This window comes from Lactuca virosa, chromosome 9, assembly GCF_052849685.1.
Source record: "Lactuca virosa cultivar CGN04683 chromosome 9, Lactuca_virosa_CGN04683_v6, whole genome shotgun sequence".
NCBI lineage: Eukaryota > Viridiplantae > Streptophyta > Magnoliopsida > Asterales > Asteraceae > Lactuca > Lactuca virosa.
The window spans coordinates 288,255,674-288,275,480 of NC_136434.1; positions in this window are offsets into that span (position 1 = coordinate 288,255,674).

Genomic DNA, 19,807 nt, shown 5'->3' on the forward strand with positions numbered 1-19,807 from the left:
TTTTTTTTTTGTAAGAAAAGGGAAAAATCGTAATTTTAGTCTAATATTTTCATTTACACATTGAATTATATTTTAACACAAAATTATATAAAATACAACTTTATAGAGTCTATTTACATTTTAATACATAAAATTCACAACTAAATACAATTTATTTTACACTAATTCACAAATTTAGAGAAGTGAAACTCAAACTCTACCACCACCACCACTCGCCGCCACCAACCACCTGTGATACTGTTGCAACCATCCTTCTTACAAATCAAATATGTATATAAAGTCATGCAATTACAAGTTAAATACTACATTCATAGTTTAATAAACTTATTAGTTCACTCATTTTAAATTTTACACAAAACAGTTATAAAAACAATGCATTCTTACGTACTTATACAACATAAAAAATAAAAATATTCACAAGAACATTAATACAAAAAATCATTCATATTTTACCATAAAATTTATAAAAACTCACAGTAAAATACAGTCAATTCACAACTTAAAACAGTCAATTACCGTTTAATACATAAAATTCACAGCTTAATATAATAAATTAACAATTTAATACAAAGAATGACATATTCTTAACTTAAAACTAACATTTATACCTTCAGATATGTAGGCTAGTGCTTCTTTCAAAGTTTAATTTACACAAAACTCATAGTTTAAATTTTATATATTTTATTTAAAATTAGAGAAAATCGTATCTATAATGCTTATTCTTGTCATATTTCATATTAAAACACAAAATTCAGAAAAAAAAAATACGAAGCTTAATATAGTCAATTCACAGTTTAATAGATAAAATTCACAATTTAATAAAATAAATTCATAGTTTAATTCACAACAATTATATATTCGTAGCCATATTTTCAACTTAAAACTTACATTTATATGTTCATATCTCGAGGCATTTCTATGTATTAAATTGTGAATTTATTAAATCAAGTTGTGAATAAAATTCACAACTTAATACACAAAATTTACAGTTTAATACAATATATTCACAACTCATTTATAAGTATAATTGTGACATCCCCTAATTTCTCGGCCAGAAAAGACCGATTTAATTTATGCTTTTAAAATAAAATCAGAGTAATCCTTTTAAAAGATTTTGCGGAATTTGTTCCCATAAAAACATGATAATTATATTATCAAATCATTTCCGAAGAAATGTATTTTATTCATTTAAACCATTGGGATGTCATCGTCAATACAGAAACATAAGCATAAACATAACTTAAATTCACTTACACTAGTGATCTACATCTCTTTTAATCTCTCAGTGTAAAGTAACTTCGTATCGATACATGTGATACAAACAAACTGAGTGGGTCAGGCTTGGGAGCCTGGTGAGCATATAGGGTTTTCAACCCACAATAAATAAATTTATTATGCTTAAACATCAAACAATCAACCTAATTACCCAACCCCATTATCTTATTTATTTCTTAAGGATTTACCCTAAGAATCAACTATCACTCATTCCTAAGGATTCATCCTAAGGAATAGGCACGAAGTCACATCGTCACCAGGGTTTATACAACATGCACTAAGTCCATAGCTGCCAAGGTAACCAAAGGAATAGGCACGAAGTCACATCGTCGCCAGGGTTTATACAACAGGCACTAAGTCCATAGCTGCCAGGGTTTATACAACATGTGCTAAGTCCATAGCTCTTATTTATCGACAGTATTATTCACGGGAATCCCCCTGCAATACATGTCAATGGGTTTTTAGAGTACAACTGATGAACATATAGTTCACACACTTACAGGTTGCGAGTCTGCTAGTGTTCCACAGATCATCTAGAATAGTCCATGGTTGTCATCCATATTCTGTTGAATGACGGGGGCCAACGTTTGGGTAAGTGCTTCTCTCATATTTCACCACTTACCCTCATCTCATGATCTATATCACCGATCATCTCATTTATACAACTCATCTTTCATCACATACCAACTATTTCATCTACCCAGGTTTTACCCAACATTTTTGTAGATAAAAAAAATACATATACAGTTTAAATTATTTAAAAACCTGTATAAATCATTCCTTAAACATCCATCTCAAATAAACAAACATTATATATTCACATAGCACGTATTTTATATAAAATACTTCATATCTATGTGTAAGATGAAAGTGACTATACACTCACATGATTTAACGATAATTGGGCAACACTTCGTTTCTTAAAACAATCATTTCCGATAAATCCGGGACGTTTTATTGAAAATCGGGCCCTGCAAGGGTGGAGCTTCAAACCGAAAAGATAAATTTATCGGGCTTCTCGGGTACTTCGGGACGTATTTCGGGTGTTTGTTATGATACCGGGGCTTTGGAGGAAGTGGAAATAGCTAAAATATGAAATTAGGGGTGAAAAATGGCAAATTTCCAAAGTTACCCGGGAGGTCTCGCACCCTTCTATTTATAGGGGCGAGCTTCGGACCCGAAGCAAGGAGAAGGAGACACGCGTCGCAGCTGCGAGGCTCGGAGGTGAGGGAAGGCTGATGGCGGTGTGAGGCTCGGACACGCGTTGTCTTCGGATTGGTCCAGCGCTTCGGATGACTCACCTGCTTCGGACACGCGTCTGCTGACTCACCGAGATCGGACACGGAGAAGGCACGGGGTGGCTTCTGATTGGCCGAGCCTTCGGTGCGAGGATGGTGCGACACGCCTCGCCAGCAGGCCTCGGATGACTCAGCAATTCGGACACGTGGCATGCTACGAGCGAGGGTGACGTGGCCTAATCCGGACCATGCGAAATTTTTCCGATTTCGTGTTTTTCTCCATTTTTGAGCCAAAACTTCTAAAATACATAACTTTCGCATATGGGCTCCGTTTTTGACGTTCTTTATATGCACGCGTAGGTAAAATTAAGCTCTACAACTTTTGTTTAGACTTCGTCGGCTAATTTTGACTTTAATTTTAATATTATTATTTTTAACAGACCGGGACAGGAAATCCGTTAAAAATTCATAACTTCTTCATCCGACGTCCGTTTTCGTCTGTCTTTTTACCGTTGTACTACTATTGACGAGACCTTCGATTCTCGTTTAGGTCGTGTCGGCTAAAAATCATTCGATCTAAAATTCGAGTTTTTAGCTGTCTACTGTTAAGCTGAAACTTAGAAAAATCATAACTTTCTCATACGAAGTCAGATTTGGGCGTTATTTTTATACATACTCTCGGTTTAACGAACACTACGACTTTCATTTAGATCACCAAGGCTAAAAAGTAGTTTATGAAAAACTCACTTTTTACGTCATTCGGCGCCATGCCGGTTTTGTCGTGAAACTTCGACAGGTCATAACTTCTTCGTTATAACTCGGATTTCGGTATTCTTTATATATCCGGAATCTTTGTCACGACCACTACAACTTTCTTAATAGATATCGGCTTTATCTAATATTTATTTTCGACGCTCATTTTTATTCTTAATTAATTAAATCCTAATAATTAAGCATAAAACACATAATTCACATAATAATCACATAATTACTCTTTATTTCTTCAAAATGAGTTACAAATGTTGACCTAGACTATTACATCATCATTAATGCCTATCCTGGCAACACGGGCGTTACAATTCTCTCCCCCTTAGGATGATTCCGTCCCCGGAATCACACATCAGCAAACAATTGCGGATAGCGACTCATCATGTCACTCTCCGTTTCCCAGGTGAGATTTGGCCCATTCGTATGTTTCCATCGCACACGCACTAAATCAACCATCTTGCGTCGCAACTTCTTAGTCTTACGGTCAACGATTGCCTCCGGTTCTTTAATTAACCTCTTGTTTTCAACCAACCTTAATTCAGAAATTGGAATTATGTCGGGTACATCTCCCGTGAACTTCCTCAAATAACACACATGGAAGGTGTTATGAATACCATCTAGTTCTTCTGGTAATTCTAGCTTGTAAGCTTGATTCCCGATCCTCTGAAGAACTTTAAACGGTCTAATAAACCATGGACTCAATTTTCCCCTTTTACCAAATCTTATAAGTCCCTTCCACGACGAGACTTTAAGTAAAACCGAATCTCCAACTTCGAATGTTATCGGTTGTCTTTTCTTGTTAGCATAGCTTTTTTGATGATCTTGAGCAGCTAACATCCTTTCCCTAACCACTTTCAACTTTTTAGCAGTCTGAGGGACTATTTCAGGTCCCATAAACTGCTTTTCCCCAGCTTCCAGCCAACATGACAGCGTTCGATACTTTTCTTCATACAAAGCTTGGTAAGGTGCCATCTTGATGCTTGAGTGGAAACTATTATTATAGGAAAATTCTACCAGAGGTAAATGTTCATCCCAATTACCTTGGAATTCCAGGGTACATGCTCTCAGCATATCCTCCAACGTTTGAATTGTTCGTTCACTCTGACCATCTGTCTGCGGATGGTAAGAAGTACTCAAACATAACTTGGTACCCAATTCTTCTTGTAGACTCCTCCAAAACCTTGAGGTAAAACGGCTGTCACGATTTGATACAATCGTTAATGGAACACCGTGAAGCCTCACAATTTCCTTCACTTAAGAATTCGCAAGCTTATCCATAGACCATTTCTCGTTGGCTGCTATGAAATGCGCACTCTTAGTGAAGCGATCAACGACCACCCAAATCATGTCGTGACAGTTCTTTGTTCTGGGCAATTTAGTCACGAAATCCATGGTGATGTCTTCCCATTTACCCATGGGTACAGGTAAAGGTTCTAAACTCCCATATGGTTTCTGATGTTGTGCCTTAACCCTAGCACATGTTACACACTCGGCCACATACTTTGCAACATCGAGCTTCATCGTCGGCCACCAGTAGTAGGGTTTTAGATCCCTACACATTTTTGTGCTGCCGGGATGAATCGAGTACATGGTCTTGTGAGCTTCTTTCATCAGAATATCTCTTACTCCTCCTGTCTTAGGTACCCAAATCCTATCTTGGAATACATTCAGTTCTTGACCGTTTGTATCAAACACTCATGTTTTGCCCAAACGTTCTTTCTTTCGATCATTTTTCTCTAAAGCTTCCTCTTGAGTTTTCTTTATACTTTCCACAATTGTCGAGACAACTTCAATTCTCAACGCTCTTGGCCTTTTCTTCTCAAGGGTTACCTTCCGAGTGAGAGCATTAACAACAACATTTGCTTTACCAGGGTGGTAAAGTATCTCACAGTCGTAGTCCTTGAGTAACTCTAGCCAGCGTCGTTGTCTCATGTTCAATTCCTTCTGATTAAATGGATATTGAAGACTCTTATGATCAGTGAAAAGTTTGCATTTAGTGCCATAAAGATAGTGCCTCCATATCTTTAAGGCGAATACTACCGCTGCCAACTCCAGATCATGAGTGGGGTAGTTCTTTTCATGCTCTTTCAATTGCCTCGATGCATATGCTATCACTTTATCCCTTTGGGTCAAAACACAACCTAACTCAACTCCAGATGCATCGCTATAAACTGCGAAGTCATCAACTCCTTCAGGCAAAGAAAGAATTGGTGCTTCACACAATTTCTTCTTTAACTTCTCAAAAGCTTCCTTATGCTTCTCATTCCAAGTATAAGTAGCTCCTTTGTGGGTCAAAGCTGTTAATGGAGTAGCGATCGAAGAAAAGCCTTGGATAAACCTTCGGTAATATCTAGCTAATCCTAAAAAGCTTCAGATCTCCGTAGGACTTTCAATCATAACCTTCGAGTTACAAAGTAAATCCTTATTGAGGACTCCTTTTTCTTCTTAGAATAATTACTTTCCTTCATTTATTGTAACAGACCGATGGGTCATGTTTTAATGATCTCTCATCGTATAATGCAATGCTTAGACTCAGGTCTATTAGAGACAAATTCCGGAACAGACTATTCCTTCCTTCATGTTCTAATGTGATACAATCACATTTCAACATGTATCATTTCTAACAACCAACTTCTTTAACAACGAGCGTGATACTTCTATTGATCGCTTTGATCATCTTTCACTTCAATCTTCTAGCTTAAGTCAAATGCTACATCGAACTTGGTCCTTTGAACCACGTGACATACTCATCTTAGTCGGACTCGATTCGATATGACCTCTAGGGTCGGAATAACAATCATCTTCTTAGTCATTACCGAAACGATGGTAACGACAGACTAGAACAAGACGGAATCAATTACTAGCTCCTTGGTAACCTTGTGACTTTCCCTGATCCAAGTACGAGTCCTGTGCTTCCAGTACCATTCACACCTACTCATACTCGTCCCAAGTATTGTCTCGCAGTTCTCCAAGTCACCATACAAGAATTTTACATAGTCATTCAACTCATCAGATGACAAAACCAGGGTTTATATTATTTCTTGAAACGATTACACAGAGGTTGAAGTTTACCCTATGCTATGCCTCTAATAGGCTAAATCACTTGTTACTATTCACATTACTACTTCATAACTTGATCTTCGGGTATCAAGTCTTTACTTCTAATTCCTAGCGTTGTTATTTGCTTCATCGAGGATATTATGAAATTCCCTTGGCGTTGGCGGTGCGCTTGGCCTTGTTACTTCATTTTTCTTTGGGCAATCCTTAGAAATATGGCCTTCTTCCTTACATCTGTAACACATCCTCTTGGGAATCGTACACTCATCGGCGTAATGCCTAATTTCTCCACACTTGAAGCAATTCACCTTCGCGCCATAATTCCCAGAGTGTTTATTTTTGCACTTCCTGCACCATTTTCTTTTACCTCCTCTTTTGCCAGACTTTGAGAACATGTTGCTCTTGTTGGACCTTGAAGACCCCTCAAATTTCCTCTTCTTGCCAACTTCAACCTTGTTGGCGGTCCTGTCATTGATCATTTCTTCAATAGACTTAGCAACCCAGATAGTTGCCTCAAGAGCAGATGCCTGACGTACTGGCACAGTAAGTTCGTCTTTACTTTGTTGAAGTAAACGTTTTGTCTCTTCCATCTGTTGATCCAACATCGTATGCACCATTGCCTGTACCCCAGCCATCGTGATTGGCTCGGGCTGTGGGTTATCGTTTCCGAATCCACTTTGAGTACTCGCCATTTCGATCTATACACCAATCGTAGGTGAATTTAGATCTTTATTTTTGATAGACGTTAAATCTTCGTTATCACTCCGGAACGTTTACATGCTAGTTCTAATATCGTATTCATACGTTTAGAATCCTGAACACATAACGTTTCCAGATCCGGTCGGCAACAGACCATAGATCTGAACAAATAATGACATATATGGCAAACATATAACATTTAGCACATACAAGCATCTTAGGCATCTTTCCTAAAATATACAAGTGCTCGTGTCTAAAATATGGTAGACACTCATATCACGATCATCACTTAGCATTATAAGTTTTAGTCTAGAAATCATACAAATTCTTAGTTCGCTTAAACTAATGCTCTGATACCAACTGTGACATCCCCTAATTTCTCGGCCAGAAAAGACCGATTTAATTTATTCTTTTAAAATAAAATCAGAGTAATCCTTTTAAAAGATGTTGCAGAATTTGTTCCCATAAAAACATGATAATTATATTATCAAATCATTTCCGAAGAAATGTATTTTATTCATTTAAATCATTGGGATGTCATCGTCAATACAGAAACATAAGCATAAACAGAACTTACATTCACTTACACTAGTGATCTACATCTCTTTTAATCTCTCAGTGTAAAGTAACTTTGTATCGATACACGTGATACAAACAAACTGAGTGGGTCAGGCTTGGGAGCCTGGTGAGCATATAGGGTTTTCAACCCACAATAAATAAATTTATTATGCTTAAACATCAAACAATCAACCAAATTACCCAACCTCATTATCTTATTTATTTCTTAAGGATTTACCCTAAGAATCAACTATCACTCATTCCTAGGGATTCATCCTAAGGAATAGGCATGGAGTCACATCGTCGCCAGGGTTTATACAACAGGCACTAAGTCCATAGCTGCCAAGGTAACCAAAGGAATAGGCACGAAGTCACATCGTCGCCAGGGTTTATATAACAGGCACTAAGTCCATAGCTGCCAGGGTTTATACAACATGTGCTAAGTCCATAGCTCTTATTTATCGACAGTATTATTCACGGGAATCCCCCTGCAATACATGTCAATGGGTTTTTAGAGTACAACTGATGAACATATAGTTCACACACTTACAGGTTGCGAGTCTGCTAGTGTTCCACAGATCATCTAGAATAGTCCATGGTTGTCATCCATATTCTGTTGAATGACGGGGGCCAACGTTTGGGTAAGTGCTTCTCTCATATTTCACCACTTACCCTCATCTCATGATCTATATCACCGATCATCTCATTTATACAACTCATCTTTCATCACATACCAACTATTTCATCTACCCAGGTTTTACCCAACATTTTTGTAGATAAAAAAAATACATATACAGTTTAAATTATTTAAAAACCTGTATAAACCATTCCTTAAACATCCATCTCAAATAAACAAACATTATATATTCACATAGCACGTATTTTATATAAAATACTTCATATCTATGTGTAAGATGAAAGTGACTATACACTCACATGATTTAACGATAATTGGGCAACACTTCGTTTCCTAAAACAATCGTTTCCGATAAAACCGGGACGTTTTATTGAAAACCGGGCCCTACAAGGGTGGAGCTTCAAACCGAAAAGATAAATTTCTCGGGCTTCTCGGGTACTTCAGGACGTATTTGGGGTGTTTGGTATGATACCGGGGCTTTGGGGGAAGTGGAAATAGCTAAAATATGAAATTAGGGGTGAAAAATGGCAAATTTCCAAAGTTACCCGGGAGGTCTCGCACCCTTCTATTTATAGGGGCGAGCTTCGGACCCGAAGCAAGGAGAAGGAGACACGCGTCGCAGCTGCGAGGCTCGGAGGTGAGGGAAGGCTGATGGCGGTGTGAGGCTTGGACACGCGTTGTCTTCGGATTGGTCCAACGCTTCGGATGACTCACCTGCTTCGGACACGCGTCTGCTGACTCACCGAGATCGGACACGGAGAAGGCACGGGGTGGCTTCTGATTGGCCGAGCCTTCGGTGCGAGGATGGTGCGACACGCCTCGCCAGCAGGCCTCGGATGACTCAGCAATTCGGACACGTGGCATGCTACGAGCGAGGGTGACGTGGCCTAATCCGGACCATGCGAAATTTTTCCGATTTCGTGTTTTTCTCCATTTTTGAGCCAAAACTTCTAAAATACATAACTTTTGCGTATGGGCTCCGTTTTTGACGTTCTTTATATGCACGCGTAGGTAAAATTACGCTCTACAACTTTCGTTTAGACTTCGTCGGCTAATTTTGACTTTAATTTTAATATTATTATTTTTAACAGACCGGGACAGGAAATCCGTTAAAAATTCATAACTTCTTCATCCGACGTCCGTTTTCGTCTGTCTTTTTACCGTTGTACTACTATTGACGAGACCTTCGATTCTCGTTTAGGTCATGTCGGCTAAAAATCATTCGATCTAAAATTCGAGTTTTTAGCTGTCTACTGCTAAGCTGAAACTTAGAAAAATCATAACTTTCTCATACGAAGTCAGATTTGGGCGTTCTTTTTATACATACTCTTGGTTTAACGAACACTACGACTTTCATTTAGATCACCAAGGCTAAAAAGTAGTTTATGAAAAACTCACTTTTTACGTCATTCGGCGCCATGCCGGTTTTGTCGCGAAACTTCGATAGGTCATAACTTCTTCGTTATAACTCGGATTTCGGTATTCTTTATATATCCGGAATCTTTGTCACGACCACTACAACTTTCTTAATAGATATCGGCTTTATCTAATATTTATTTTCGACGCTCATTTTTATTCTTAATTAATTAAATCCTAATAATTAAGCATAAAACACATAATTCACATAATAATCACATAATTACTCTTTATTTCTTCAAAACGAGTTACAAATGTTGACCTAGACTATTACATCATCATTAATGCCTATCCTGGAAACACGGGCGTTACAATTCTCTCCCCCTTAGGATGATTCCGTCCCCGGAATCACACATCAGCAAACAATTGCGGATAGCGACTCATCATGTCACTCTCCGTTTCCCAGGTGAGATTTGGCCCATTCGTATGTTTCCATCGCACACACACTAAATCAACCATCTTGCGTCGCAACTGCTTAGTCTTACGGTCAACGATTGCCTCCGGTTCTTTAATTAACCTCTTGTTTTCAACCAACCTTAATTCAGAAATTGAAATTATGTCGGGTACATCTCCCGTGAACTTCCTCAAATAACACACATGGAAGGTGTTATGAATACCATCTAGTTCTTCTGGTAATTCTATCTTGTAAGCTCGATTCCCGATCCTCTGAAGAACTTTAAACAGTCCAATAATCCATGGACTCAATTTTCTCCTTTTACCAAATCTTATAAGTCCCTTCCACGGCGAGACTTTAAGTAAAACCGAATCTCCAACTTCGAATGTTATCGGTTGTCTTTTCTTGTTAGCATAGCTCTTTTGATGATCTTGAGCAGCTAACATCCTTTCCCTAACCACTTTCAACTTTTTAGCAGTCTGAGGGACTATTTCAGGTCCCATAAACTGCTTTTCCCTAGCTTCCAGCCAACATGACAGCGTTCGACACTTTTCTCCATACAAAGCTTGGTAAGGTGCCATCTTGATGCTTGAGTGGAAACTATTATTATAGGAAAATTCTACCAGAGGTAAATGTTCATCCCAGTTACCTTGGAATTCCAGGGTATATACTCTCAGCATATCCTCCAACGTTTGAATTGTTCGTTCACTCTGACCATCTGTCTGCGGATGGTAAGAAGTACTCAAACATAACTTGGTACCCAATTCCTCTTGTAGACTCCTCCAAAACCTTGAGGTAAAACGGCTGTCACGATCTGATACAATCGTTAATGGAACACCGTGAAGCCTCACAATTTCCTTCACGTAAGAATTCGCAAGCTTATCCATAGACCATTTCTCGTTGGCTGCTATGAAATGCGCACTCTTAGTGAAGCGATCAACGACCACCCAAATCATGTCGTGACAGTTCTTTGTTCTGGGCAGTTTAGTCACGAAATCCATGGTGATGTCTTCCCATTTACCCGTGGGTACATGTAAAGGTTCTAAACTCCCATACGGTTTCTGATGTTGTGCCTTAACCCTAGCACATGTTACACACTCGGCCACATACTTTGCAACATCGAGCTTCATCGTCGGCCATCAGTAGTAGGGTTTTAGATCCCTACACATTTTTGTGCTGCCGGGATGAATCGAGTACATGGTCTTGTGAGCTTCTTTCATCAGAATATCTCTTACTCCTCCTGTCTTAGGTACCCAAATCCTATCTTGGAATACCTTCAGTTCTTGACCGTTTGTATCAAACACTCATGTTTTGCCCAAACGTTCTTTCTTTCGGTCATTTTTCTCTAAAGCTTCCTCTTGAGTTTTCTTTATACTTTCCACAATTATCGAGACAACTTTAATTCTCAACGCTCTTGGCCTTTTCTTCTCAAGGTTTACCTTCCGAGTGAGAGCATTAACAACAACATTTGCTTTACCAGGGTGGTAAAGTATCTCACAGTCGTAGTCCTTGAGTAACTCTAGCCAGCGTCGTTGTCTCATGTTCAATTCCTTCTGATTAAATGGATATTGAAGACTCTTATGATCAGTGAAAAGTTTGCATTTAGTGCCATAAAGATAGTGCCTCCATATCTTTAAGGCGAATACTACCGCTGCCAACTCCAGATCATGAGTGGGGTAGTTCTTTTCATGCTCTTTCAATTGCCTCGATGCATATGCCATCACTTTATCCCTTTGGGTCAAAACACAACCTAACTCAACTCCAGATGCATCGCTATAAACTGCGAAGTCATCAACTCCTTCAGGCAAAGAAAGAATTGGTGCTTCACACAATTTCTTCTTTAACTTCTCAAAAGCTTCCTTATGCTTCTCATTCCAAGTATAAGTAGCTCCTTTGTGGGTCAAAGCTGTTAATGGAGTAGCGATCGAAGAAAAGCATTGGATAAACCTTCAGTAATATCCAACTATTCCTAAAAAGCTTCAGATCTCCGTAGGACTTTCAATCATAACCTTCGACTTACAAAATAAATCCTTATTGAGGACTCCTTCTTCTTCTTAGAATAAGTACTTTCCTTCATTTATTGTAACAGACCGATGGGTCATGTTTTAATGATCTCTCATCGTATAATGCAATGCTTAGACTCAGGTCTCTTAGAGACAAATTCCGGAACATACTATTCCTTCCTTCATGTTCTAACGTGATACAATCACATTTCAACATGTATCATTTCTAACTACCAACTTCTTTAACAACGAGCGCGATACTTCTATTGATCGCTTTGATCATCTTTCACTTCAATCTTCTAGCTTAAGTCAAATGCTACATCGAACTTGGTCCTTTGAACCACGTGACATACTCATCTTAGTCGGACTCGATTCGATATGACCTCTAGGGTCGGAATAACAATCATCTTCTTAGTCATTACCGAAACGATGGTAACGACAGACTAGAACAAGACGGAATCAATTACTAGCTCCTTGGTAACCTTGTGACTTTCCCTGATCCAAGTAAGAGTCCTGTGCTTCCAGTACCATTCACACCAACTCATACTCGTCCCAAGTATTGTCTCGCAGTTCTCAAAGTCACCATACAAGAATTTTACATAGTCATTCAACTCATCAGATGACAAAACCAGGGTTTATATTATTTCTTGAAACGATTACACAGAGGTTGAAGTTTACCCTATGCTATGCCTCTAATAGGCTAAACCACTTGTCACTATTCACATTACTACTTCATAACTTGATCTTCGGGTATCAAGTCTTTACATCTAATTCCTAGCGTTGTTATTTGCTTCATCGAGGATATTCTGAAATTCCCTTGGTGTTGGCGGTGCGCTTGGCCTTGTTACTTCATTTTTCTTTGGGCAATCCTTAGAAATATGGCCTTCTTCCTTACATCTGTAACACATCCTCTTGGGAATCGTACACTCATCGGCGTAATGCCCAATTTCTCCACACTTGAAGCAATTCACCTTCCCGCCATAATTCCCAGAGTGTTTATTTTTGCACTTCCTGCACCATTTTCTTTTACCTCCTCTTTTGCCAGACTTTGAGAACATGTTGCTCTTGTTGGACCTTGAAGACCCCTCAGATTTCCTCTTCTTGCCAACTTCAACCTTGTTGGCGGTCCTGTCATTGATCATTTCTTCAATAGACTTAGCAACCCAGATAGTTGCCTCAAGAGCAGATGCCTGACGTACTGGCACAGTAAGTTCGTCTTTACTTTGTTGAAGTAAACGTTTTGTCTCTTCCATCTGTTGATCCAACATCGTACGCACCATTGCCTGTACCCCAGCCATCGTGATTGGCTCGGGCTGTGGGTTATCGTTTCCGAATCCACTTTGAGTACTCGCCATTTCGATCTATACACCAATCGTAGGTGAATTTAGATCTTTATTTTTGATAGACGTTAAATCTTCGTTATCATTCCGGAACGTTTACATGCTAGTTCTAATATCGTAGTCATACGTTTAGAATCCTGAACACATAAGGTTTCCAGATCCGGTCGGCAACAGACCACAGATCCGAACAAATAATGACATATATGGCAAACATATAGCATTTAGCACATACAAGCATCTTAGGCATCTTTCCTAAAATATACAAGTGCTCGTGTCTAAAATATGGTAGACACCCATATCACGATCATCACTTAGCATTCTAAGTTTTAGTCTAGAAATCCTACAAATTCCTAGTTCGCTTAAACTAATGCTCTGATACCAACTGTGACATCCCCTAATTTCTCGGCCAGAAAAGACCGATTTAATTTATTCTTTTAAAATAAAATCAGAGTAATCCTTTTAAAAGATGTTGCAGAATTTGTTCCCATAAAAACATGATAATTATATTATCAAATCATTTCCGAAGAAATGTATTTTATTCATTTAAACCATTGGGATGTCATCGTCAATACAGAAACATAAGCATAAACAGAACTTACATTCACTTACACTAGTGATCTACATCTCTTTTAATCTCTTAGTGTAAAGTAACTTTGTATCGATACATGTGATACAAACAAACTGAGTGGGTCAGGCTTGGGAGCCTGGTGAGCATATAGGGTTTTCAACCCACAATAAATAAATTTATTATGCTTAAACATCAAACAATCAACCAAATTACCCAACCTCATTATCTTATTTATTTCTTAAGGATTTACCCTAAGAATCAACTATCACTCATTCCTAGGGATTCATCCTAAGGAATAGGCATGAATTCACATCGTCGCCAGGGTTTATACAACAGGCACTAAGTCCATTGCTGCCAAGGTAACCAAAGGAATAGGCACGAAGTCACATCGTCGCCAGGGTTTATACAACAGGCACTAAGTCCATAGCTGCCAGGGTTTATACAACATGTGCTAAGTCCATAGCCCAAACGATAATTGGGCAGCACTTTGTTTCCTAAAACAATCGTTTCCGATAAAACCGGGACGTTTTATTGAAAACCGGGCCCTGCAAGGGTGGAGCTTCAAACCGAAAAGATAAATTTCTCGGGCTTCTCGGGTACTTCAGGACATATTTGGGGTGTTTGGTATGATACCGGAGCTTTGGGGGAAGTGGAAATAGCTAAAATATGAAATTAGGGGTGAAAAATGGAAAATTTCCAAAGTTACCCGGGAGGTCTCGCACCCTTCTATTTATAGGGGCGAGCTTCGGACCCGAAGCAAGGAGAAGGAGACACGCGTCGCAGCTGCGAGGCTCGGAGGCGAGGGAAGGTTGATGGCGGTGCGAGGCTCGGACACGCGTTGTCTTCGGATTGGTCCAGCGCTTCGGATGACTCACCTGCTTCGGACACGCGTTTGCTGACTCACCGAGATCGGACACGGAGAAGGCACGGGGTGGCTTCTGATTGGCCGAGCCTTCGGTGCGAGGATGGTGCGACACGCCTCGCCAGCAGGCCTCGGATGACTCAGCAATTCGGACACGTGGCATGCTACGAGCGAGGGTGACGTGGCCTAATCCGGACCATGCGAAAGTTTTCCGATTTCGTGTTTTTCTCCATTTTTGAGGCAAAACTTCTAAAATACATAACTTTCGTATATGGCCTCCGTTTTTGACGTTCTTTATATGCACGCGTAGGTAAAATTACGCTCTACAACTTTTGTTTAGACTTCGTCGGCTAATTTTGACTTTAATTTTAATATTATTATTTTTAACAGACCGGGACAGGAAATCCGTTAAAAATTCATAACTTCTTCATCCGACGTCCGTTTTCGTCTGTCTTTTTACCGTTGTACTACTATTGACGAGACCTTCGATTCTCGTTTAGGTCGTGTCGGCTAAAAATCACTCGATCTAAAATTCGAGTTTTTGGCTGTCTACTGCTAAGCTGAAACTTAGAAAAATCATAACTTTCTCATACGAAGTCAGATTTGGGCGTTATTTTTATACATACTCTCGGTTTAACGAACACCACGACTTTCATTTTGATCACCAAGGCTAAAAAGTAGTTTATCAAAAACTCACTTTTTACGTCATTCGACGCCGTGCCGGTTTTGTCGCGAAACTTCGACAGGTCATAACTTCTTTGTTATAACTCGGATTTCAGTATTCTTTATATATTCAGAATCTTTGTCACGACCACTACAACTTTCTTAATAGATATCGACTTTATCTAATATTTATTTTCGACGCTCATTTTTATTCTTAATTAATTTAATCCTAATAATTAAGCATAAAACACATAATTCACATAATAATCACATAATTCCTCTTCATTTCTTCAAAATGAGTTACAAAGGTTGACCTAGACTATTACATCATCATTAATGCCTATCCTGGAAACACGGGCGTTACAATAATTGCATATTTCAGTGTATTAAACAGCTCATTCACAGTTTAATACATAATATATCTCATATTTTATAAGCAAACATCAAAAGAAAACATATACATGTATCATAAAAGATGATATGACTTATCTGAAATCAATCAAGAAGATGAGTGAGAAATAGAACAACCATCAACCATGGACACCACCAACCACCAATGCCAATACCACCAACATCTTTCCCTCAAAAATCATATCTAGATAAAAATAATCAGAATTCACAGTTTAATACCACTTTTAGGACGCTAATTCACAACTTAGTTTAATACTTCAGACACTATTTCACAACTTCGCGCATAAAAAAATACACATTCACAACTTAATAAGTTACATATTCACTAATTAATACATAAAAAAGACATATTTACAACTTAATGACTTACCAAATTTCTTTGAGGCATTTCATCAAACAGTTTGTGTGCACCACATACATCAAATATATAATCACCATCATTATAAAAAAAACACTTATTCACAACTTAACATACTAGTCCAGACATCCATTCACAGCTTAATAAATTAGTTTAAACACTCATTCACATTATTCACAGCTTAAAAACATACATTCTTTTCGTTGAGGCATTTCATCAAACACTTTCAATGCATCTTGTTTCCACATCTGATATTTTTCTCTAGCTTCAGATCCCTGAGTACTGGTGGTAAGGAAACAACACCAGTGGTGGTGGCGGTAGAGTGACGTCGGAAGTGATAACAATGGTATGAAATTGGCGGTGAAGATTATAAAATCAATTAAAGAAGATTGGCTGAATAAAGAAGTAGATCTTTGGACATCTAGAGAAGAAAAGAGTTATATGCTTCATCATATCTTTTGTTCCGGTGAAGCAAATCAGAGAAGTTTTCTTGTACTCTGTCAGATCTGAACGTCAGTGATCTGAGGACGAAGCAGATCTGAACTTTGGAGTAGAGTGTGATGTTTTTTGGTGTTCCGGCGAAGCACATTCGCTGATGGTAGGCGGTGGTCGGTGGTGGAGAGATCGACAATGGTGACATGAGACAACAACTCGACGACGATGACAGATCTGAAGGCGGATGTTCTAGATCTGAAGGTGGCGACTCCTGATATGAAGGTTGGCAGACGGTGGTGGTGAGATCAACATTGGTAGCAAGAAGTAACAACGAGGGAGATGATGGCAGATGTGAAGGAAAATGTTGTAGATCTGAAGCCGAAGGTTCGAGATCTGATCAGATCTGGACAAATCTGAACTACGAAGACCACCAGAAATGTGACAAGACCACTGGAATCCTTCAACTGGTCTTTTAGAAGTCGCCAGAGAAGCACGTAACGGCGGTGGTAACGAGTTTTGTCAGCGACATGAGGTAGCGACATGGCGGAGACACTAGGTAACGGTGGTGGATAGTCGTCGGAGGTAGGTTTCGGAGGTGTTGTACAGTCGTCGGAGCTAGGTGGTAGTGGGGTTGAACAGTCACTGGAGGTAGGTGGTGATTGTAGAAAAAGTAAGTGTTTGAAAGTTGAAATGATTTGCAAACTGATGAGAGAGATTGGGGGTATAAGGGTTTGTAAGAATGGTTCAGATATTATGATGTATCTCAAATCTGATGTTAAATGATTGAAAATTATAAGTCAGACTAAAATGCCCTTAATGAAAGTGGTTGTCAAATGGTTCTTTTATATATATATATATATATATATATATATATATATATATATATATATATATATATATATATATGCCCTTAATGAAAGTGGTTGTCAAATGGTTCTTAACCTTTAAATGTTCTTATTTGATCTTTTCCATATATATATATATATATATATATATATATATATATATATATATATATATATATATATATATATATATATAGGTTTAGGTTCTATGGAAAACAAAAAAACCCTAAAAATCATAAAAATGCATAAAAAAAATACTTAGAGATCACAAAACTTTTTTTTTTAATATTTTTATCAAAAAATCGCAGCTTTTAACATAAAATCGCTGAAAATTTTTTTGAAAAAAAAAATTTTACAAAAAAAAAAAATTGATTTTTTTTTCAGCGAAATTGTCAAAAAGGCTGCGATTTTTTGATAAAAAAATTCAAAAAAAAGTTTTGTAATGTCTAGGTATTTCTTTTATGCATTTTTATGATTTTTAGGGTTTTTTTGTTTTCCAAATAACCATTCCCTATATATATATATATATATATATATATATATATATATATATATATATATATATATATATATAACCTTAAGCATTTCAACCAACACATGTAATCTTAAATATTGATTAAAGTTTACTAAATTTTATTATTTTATATGGAAAATATAACTTTGAAAAACAATTGTCTTATTATAATTGCCACTGTTTATATTTATATCTAGGTAGTCATTTAAGAGGTTATGTCTTTTTTTTTTTCAAATACAGATAAATACATAAGGTAAATTATTTTGTGTTTATTTAAAAAAAATAACCACTACAAATCGTTTTTGCAAAATAATCATCATCTCCGGAATGGATTAATCTGGAGTCCATTTCGAACTGTTTACATGGCCCGACCAATCAAAGACATTCCTGAATGGCCATTCCTAATTAAACCGACTTGTTCCGTATATCGATTAACAAAATTGGGTTCTGGATTTTATAAACATTTTGGAAAAGTTACTGCAAACTCATTCTGACACATTCCGCCCACTACTACACATTTCAGAGTTAAGAACCAAAGAAGATATGGAACACGATCTTGATGATCTTGACGTTTTATGGATAAGTCATTTATTCTTACACTTTTAGTAGTTTAATTTGAAGATTATTGGTTTTAATAAATTATTCTAGAACACAAAGAACAGGTTCGGAATGCACATAACACGTTCCAGCCGAAATCTTTTCATTAAAGTTAGGACCAACCCATAACTAGTTTACTTATTCATATTAGGGTATTATACATCAAAAATTCGTATTCCAGAAGAAAAATTACCATTTCGGAAAAATTCTGAAATGTCCGGAAAATGAGGAACTTCTCCGGAATGCGGAGAACAGGTTCGAAATGTGAAGAACAGGTCTGAAGTGTTCATCATATTTCGTTTCAGAACACCATTTAAACTTATGATTTACCTTAAAACTAATTTGTTTTTTTATTTACAACATGACAAGCTTTTTGAAGCATCAATTACACTAATTTGCAAACCTACAATGTCACTAATATTCTTGTAGCACTCAAAGACAGACTGCCATGCGAGGCTATGTTATAAAAGACCTGTTTTAGGAGATGGTTAGATATTCATGTGGAGGTCGAATGTAACAACGTGAATTGCCAAAACAATTTTTCATTTTAAAAACAATCTTTCATTCATAAAATATCATAGTAATCCAATGTATCACATGTTATCACACTAAACAAACCCCAAGATCCTCAAATACATAAATCCTCTCAGTGTGTACGGATCATGCTGGCGCCTTCCCGCGATCCTCGCTAGTACCTGAAACACATAACACAACAACTGTAAGCATAAATGCTTAGTGAGTTCCCCAAAATACTACATACAACATATACGCCACTCGAGGTTACAGTACGACCCTCCGGTCGATGTGTCTCAGCGGGACCCTCCAGTCCCGTAGCTCGTTGGACCCTCTGGTCCGGTCATAGCTCGTCGGACCCTTTGGTCCAGTCTGTGTCGTTGGACCCTTCGGTCCGGTCTTATATCGTTGGGCCCTCCGGCCTGGCCTGTTCAACACATAGCATACATATAACACAATGCACATAATCTCATATATATACACATAGCATACAAGACCCTCTGGTCTACACATAAATACCACTCTAGGTAATGTATAGTGAGAAGGCTCACCTCGGGTATCTCGGATGATCTCGCTCACGAATATACTGATCTAGCCCCCGCCTAATCACATACACAATATCCTCGAATAAATAATGGCTCTCAAAGGCTAGATTA